The following is a 6,458-nucleotide window of genomic DNA, read 5'->3' on the forward strand; positions in this document are numbered from 1 at the left end:
TTCAGAGACACTCAGTCAGGCTTCCTGCCGCCTCGACCCACTCCCTGCGTCCCTCTCCCATCCAGAGCTGCCCTGCTTCCTGGGCGCCTCTCAGAGCTAACCCTAACCCTCTCAGAGTGAGTGTGGAAACAGTGTTTTCCAAGTAGCTTCAGGCCCGGTCAGGCACAGTAGGACAGAGCCAGCATTTGATTGTTAATGAGACAGGATGGAGGAGAAAAACACCCCTCCCCACACACAGGGGTGCGGGGCAGGTACTTCTGCGCCACACACGGTGTTCTCAGACCATCCCCCTGAACGTTCAGGAGTGCCCCCAGGGCCCCAGTGGATGCCACCTGCTGACAGGCTCGTGCCCTCTGGGCCTTCACCTGCAGAAGTGCTGTGGGCAGATGCACGGGAAAAGGCTGCCCTACCCTCCCCCCCATGTCCCCTCTGGGACACCACAACGCAGAGGCACAGGAGGGCCCCCGCATTATCCACAGGGCTCTGCCTGCAGGCCGTTTTCCACGAGCTTTCTGCCTCATTACTTTCATTCTAAATCATTAAATGCTGCTCAGTCCGTAGTGAGTTTTTCCTCTTGTGAAACTACCCTGGTGTCCTTGGCTGCGCTGTGTGCTGGCCAGTGACTTTCTGAACTCTTCCTTCAGAAGGGAAGTGCCTGTTTCTGCAGGGGTCGACAAGAGTCGACAAGAGTCAGGTGAGATACAAAAAGCCTGTTATGATTGGTGGGTTCCTGTCCATTTACATTTCCCTCCATCTCTCACCCATCACACAGAACCATCCAGTACTCCAAGAAGCCTCTATTATTGCTGCTTTTTAAAATTCAGGTTAGCGACTTCCCTGGTGGCACAGTGGTTAAGAATCTACCTGCCAATGCAGGGGACACAGGTTCGATCCCTGTCCCAGGAAGATCCCTCATGCCATGGAGCAACTAAGCACATGAGGCACAACTATTGAACCCATGTGCCGCAACTAGAGCCGATGCTCCACAACAAGAGAAGCCACTTCAATGAGGATCCTGAGCACCACAATGCAGAGTGGCCCCCGCTCGCTGCAACTAGAGAAAGAAAGCCTGTGTGCAGCAACGAAGACCCAACACAGCCAATAAATAAATCAATTTACTTAAAAAATAAATAAATAAATAAATAAAATAAAATTCAGGTTAGCTTGTCACAGATAACCCTCAAAGGTGTGCTGGTGTAAACTTAGGAATTTGCAGATGATTTTCTGGAAATGCAGTAGGACACCAGCTGAGGAAACAGGAAGGCCTTTGGTGGGAACCCCACACCCTCCCGCATTGGTTTGGTTCTCTGGACAAACCACGCTCCTGGCCACCCAGTGTTCACTCACCCTGTCCAAGTGTTCTTGCCCTTCCTTGTTTAGTCCTCAACTTCGAGATCGTCTCTGAGGACCGTTCCCTGACCCCGGTCACCTCCCAGTGCCTCACCCCGAAACTCTAGCTCATGGCCCCACTGCAATTTTTTGATTGAATTTTTATTGAGAAAATTATGAAACTGTATTAAGATGATTGTATGTTATGATGTCTGTTACGGTCTGAATGTGTAAATTCCCCTCCCCAGAAACTTATATGTTGAAACCCTAACTGCAAGGTGGTGGTACTGAGAGGTGGGGTCTTTGGGAGATGATGAGGTCACAAGGCAGAGTCCTCACCATGAGGTTGACACCCTCATAAAGGGGACCTAGAGGGCTTCTGCACCCTGTCCTCCTGGTGAGGACACAGGAGATGGCATCTATGAGCCAGGAAGGGGGCCTCACCAGACACCAAATCTGCTGGCACCCAGGTCTTGGACATCCAGCCTCCAAGACTGTGGGAAGTAAATGTTTGTTGTTTTCAAGCCCGTCAGTCTGTGAATAAACTAAGACAAAGTTGTGAGGAATAACACAGAGGGACCTCTTGCAGCCTTACCCAGTTTCCCCCCGTGACAACATTTTGCAGAACTGTAGTAGGTATCATAGCCAGAGTAGAAAATTAACACAACCCACCAATGTTCTTCAGATTTCTCAAGTTTTTGTACTCTTATTCTATACAACTTTGTCATGTACATGATACCAGCACAGTCAAGGTACTGAATAGCTCATCACCAAAAAAACCCCATGTCACCCTTTGATAACCCACACTCACCCCCACCCCTAAGCCCTGACATCCTCTAATCTGTTCTTCATTGCTAAAATTGGTCATTTTGAAAATGTTACGTGCATAGAAATATGCAGTGTCTAACCCTTTGGACCTGGCTTTTTCCCCATAGCAGACTCCCTGGGAGATCCATCCACACCGTATGCATCAGAAGCTGGTTCCTTTCTGTTGTCGAGCAGTGTTCCATCCTGTGGAACTTTCATGGTTTGCTCAGCTGTTTACCTGCTGACAGACATCTAGGCTGTTTCCAGCTTTAAGCTATTAAGAACAAAGCTGCTATGAAATTTAATGTACAGCTTTTTGTGTGAACGTAAATTTTCATTCCTCTGGGATAAAGGCCAAGAGAGCGATTTCTGAGTAGTCTGATAATTGCCCATTTAATCTTACGAGAAACTGCCAGACTCTTCCCCAGAGTGCCTGTGACATTTTACATTCCCGCAAGTGATGGATGTGAGATGGAGTTTCTCTGAATCCTCACCAGTAGTTGATGTCATTACATTGTATTTGAGCCATTCGGATCATTATGGACTGATATCTCATAGCGGTTTTAATTTGCATTTCCCTGACGGCTGATGGTGCTGAGCATCTTTGATGTATGTTCTCTTTGAAATACTTGTTCATCTCTTTTCGCTATTTTCTAATTGTTTGTTTGTTTTGCTATTCTTGTTGCGATTTGACAGTTCTTTGCATATTCTAGACACAAGTTCTCTTTTGCAGATATCATTTACAAATATTTTCTCCCTGTCTGTAGCTTGCCTACTTATCCTCTTCCCATGAATTTTCACAGGGAACTTTTCTTTAAAATTTTGATGAGATCAGTTTATCAGTTTACCCCTTTACAGGTTATGCTTTTGTTGTCAAGTCTAAAAACTCTTTGCCTCACCCTAGAGCCCAGGGATTTTCTCCTGTTTTGTTTTTGGTTTCTTTCCTAAAAATTTTTATAGTTTTAAGTTTTACCTGTCAGTGTATGATCCAGTTTTAGGTGTCATGGTTGGGTGAAGCTTTTTGGTGTTTGATTTGGGGGCTTATTTTTGTCTGTGGATGTCCAGTGGCTCCAGCACCACTTGTTGAAAAGTCCATCCTTCCTGCACTGAATTGCCTCAGCACCTTTGTCAGAAGCTGGTTGAGCGTGTTCGTGTGGGGATTTCTGGGCTTTCTATTCTGCTGTAGTCATCTATGTGTCAGTATTGCACCGTTTTGGTTACTGCAATGAGACTGCTGACTTCTCTACTGGGTAGAGTGAGTCTTTCTTCTGACTGGGCCCCACCTCCACCTCGGGCTCTGCCTACTCAGTCCAGTTTTAGCAAGAATCTTGCTGAGTCGATTTAGTGAGAATTCCCCACCCTCAGTGTCATGAACTTTTTATGTCTGCCAAGTTCCTATGCTGAAGCCCTGGCCCCTAATGTGTGTGTTAAGAGGTGGAGCCTTTGGGTTAGGGTTAGGGTTAGATAAGGTCTGAGGGTGTGGCCCCCACGATGGGGTTAGTGAGCTTGTAAGAATCAAGTGAGATCCTGCCTCCTCTCTCTGCTCTCTACCCTGTGAGGAGAGAACAGGAAAGTAGCTGTCAAACCTGGAAGTGTGTCCCAACCAGAACCCTGCCATGCTGGCTCCTGGATCTCAGACTTCTGGCCCCCAGGCCTGTGAGACATAAATATCTGCTGTTTATAAGCCACTTGGTCTGTTACTTCTGATACAGCTGCCCAGTCCTGAGACACTTGTGATGTGATCCCCCGGGATATCTGATCAAATTCCTCACCCCACCCTGGATATTTTATCACCCTGTCTGGCCTTCAGGAAGAATCCTATTAGAATCCCTCCACCTGTGATGTAGTATTTTTCAACCCACTGACCCCATGCTGTTCCTTGCCTCAAATCCCCACTTTTCCTTGTTGCATTTAGAGTTGAGCTGATGAAACGTCGTATTCACTACACTGAGCCTCCAAGTCTGCAAGCACAGTATGTCTCTCCACCCATGCAGATCTTTTCTAATTTCTTTCCTCGGCCTCTTGTAATTTTTAGCACACAATTCTGAGCACATTTTGTTGTGTGTATGCCTCTGTATCCCACCATCTCTGGAGTCCCTGCAGTCTGTGTGCTTTTAACATCAGTTTCCACATGTTCACCGTCATATGGAGAAATGTGATTTATTTCTACGTATTGGCTTTTCATCCTGCAGTCTTGCTTGACTCCCTCATCAGTTCTTGGAGGGTTTTTTGGTAGATTCGTTGGGATTTCCTACATAGAAAATCATGTGGTTTGCAAACAGAGACAGGTTTATGTCTCCTTTTCCCACCTGTATGTTCTTCGTTGTGTTTTCTCTCATTGTTAAAGTGGCAAGGCCCTCATGTGTGGAATAAAGTGATGAGAGTAGGCGTCCTTGCCTGGTCCCTGGATGGAGGAGAGCAGCCTTCAGTCTTTCACCATCACGAAGTGTGATACTAACTGTAGGATGCTCTTCATCAAATTGAGCTAGTCCCCCTCTATTCTTACTTTGCTGAGAATTTTTATCATGAATAGATGCTGAATTTTTCCAATGCTATATGTCAATTCATAGAATTAGATGATCTTTTGTCTTTACCCTGTTTGTATAGTGGATTACATTTATTCATTGTTGCATGTTGAACAAGCAGGTAACTCAGGGATGTCCTGCAATGGAGATCCCCCCTCCCTTACTTAATCCCTGTCCTCCTGGGACAGAAATTGGGGCCCCCAAGGGCGCTGAGCCCCCTTTCCTTTTAGTGTGAAGCTCCCATTTCTGTCCTCTCTCCCTTCTCCTCCTTAGCTTCCCAGAGCCAGTTGGGAGATGGACCCCAACAGCTTCCACCCCTCACCCATGAAGAGGAGGCTTCTGGCCAGAGTCCTTCAGGGCAGCTGTGGGGTACTGCTCCAGCCAGCCCAATGTGTGGGACCCACCAACCACAGGACCCCAGTAACCCAGAGAATCAGGAAGGTCAGTGTGAGGCCAAGTCTGACACCATGTGGAAGGGCAGGGTTCCTGCCCAGGACCTAGAGCCACCACTGCAGGGATCACAGATACTCTGATGGGAATTAAGAAAACTGAATGCAAGACAGAGGAGACGCCTTTCTCCTATAGGCTTTGGAGACTGTGCGTATTTATCTCATTTGGGGATGGGCAAAAATGATGAGTGTTTTTTTCTGCCTAAAGAACTCCCTGTTTTCCCCTCACATAATAGCAGTCAAGATAAATTGAGAGTTTTTCGTATTTAACTTTGAATTTAATGATTCGTATTGTACCATGTAGGAAAAAAGTGTATGCTGAGATGTTATAAATTGATTCCACAAAACTGTCACTGTTTGCAGATGACGTGATACTATACATAGAAAATCGGCAGGTGGAATGCAAGGGCGCGACTCCGGGATCTCGGTGAGCCCCAGTCTGCACCGCACCCCACCCAACTGTCGCCAAGGCCACCTGCAAACTGGTGCTCAACCAGCCTGGCGAGAGCGTGTGGAACCTGGGGAACCGCTTCAGCAGCTGGTACCGTGCCCACCTGAGTCCGGCCGGGCACGAGGAGTCGAAGCGCGGAGTGGGGTGGAGGGGCGGGCAGGTGCTGCGAGATGTGGCTATGAGTTGACATCTGCTTCACCTCAGTGCAGAAGAGAGCAGTTTGGACCCTCTGGACAGTGCTGGATGCCACGGCTGCCAGTGGTGAGGACTTGGTGCCTTAATGAGTGACACTGTGGGGGTCTGACTGACCCCAGTAAGGCAGAAGCTGCTGCCAAGTATGGTGAGGCCCCGGTAAAGCTCTGGAGGCGCTCCTATGATGTCCCACCACCTCCAGTAGAGCCTGACCATCCCTTTCACAGCAACAGCAGTAACGACCGTAGGTATGCAGACCTCACTGAAGATCAGCTGCCCTCCTGTGAGAGTCTGAAGGATGCTATTGCCAGAGCTCTGCCCTTTTGAAATGAAGAAATAGTTCCCCAGATCAAGGAGAGGAAACGAGTACTGATTGCAGCCCATTGCAACAGCTTTTTGGGCATCGTCAGGCATCTGGAGGGTGTCTCCAAAGAGGCTATCATGGAACTGGATCTGTCGACTGCCATTCCCATTGTCTATGAACTGGACAAGAACTTGAAGCCCATCAAGCCCATGCAGTTCCTGGGGGATGAAGAGACCATGAGTAAAGCCGTGGAGGCTGTGGCTACCCAGGACAAGGCCAAGAAGTCAGGGCCAGCAGCAGACTACTTTCCCAAGGATTACCCTTCCCCGCCAAGCTCATCCTATTCCTCTGCACCTCTCCCCTGCACATGTCACACTGACCACATCTGTAGGCATCTTTAA

General features: G+C 48.0%; 1 pseudogene; it reads left to right on the forward strand.

Moving 5' to 3' along the window:
- Positions 1 to 6,458, forward strand: part of LOC130851918 (phosphoglycerate mutase 1-like) — a 10,379-nt pseudogene extending 3,921 nt beyond the window's left edge.

This window comes from Hippopotamus amphibius, chromosome 4 (genome assembly GCF_030028045.1).
Source record: "Hippopotamus amphibius kiboko isolate mHipAmp2 chromosome 4, mHipAmp2.hap2, whole genome shotgun sequence".
NCBI classification, from domain to species: Eukaryota; Metazoa; Chordata; class Mammalia; order Artiodactyla; family Hippopotamidae; genus Hippopotamus; species Hippopotamus amphibius.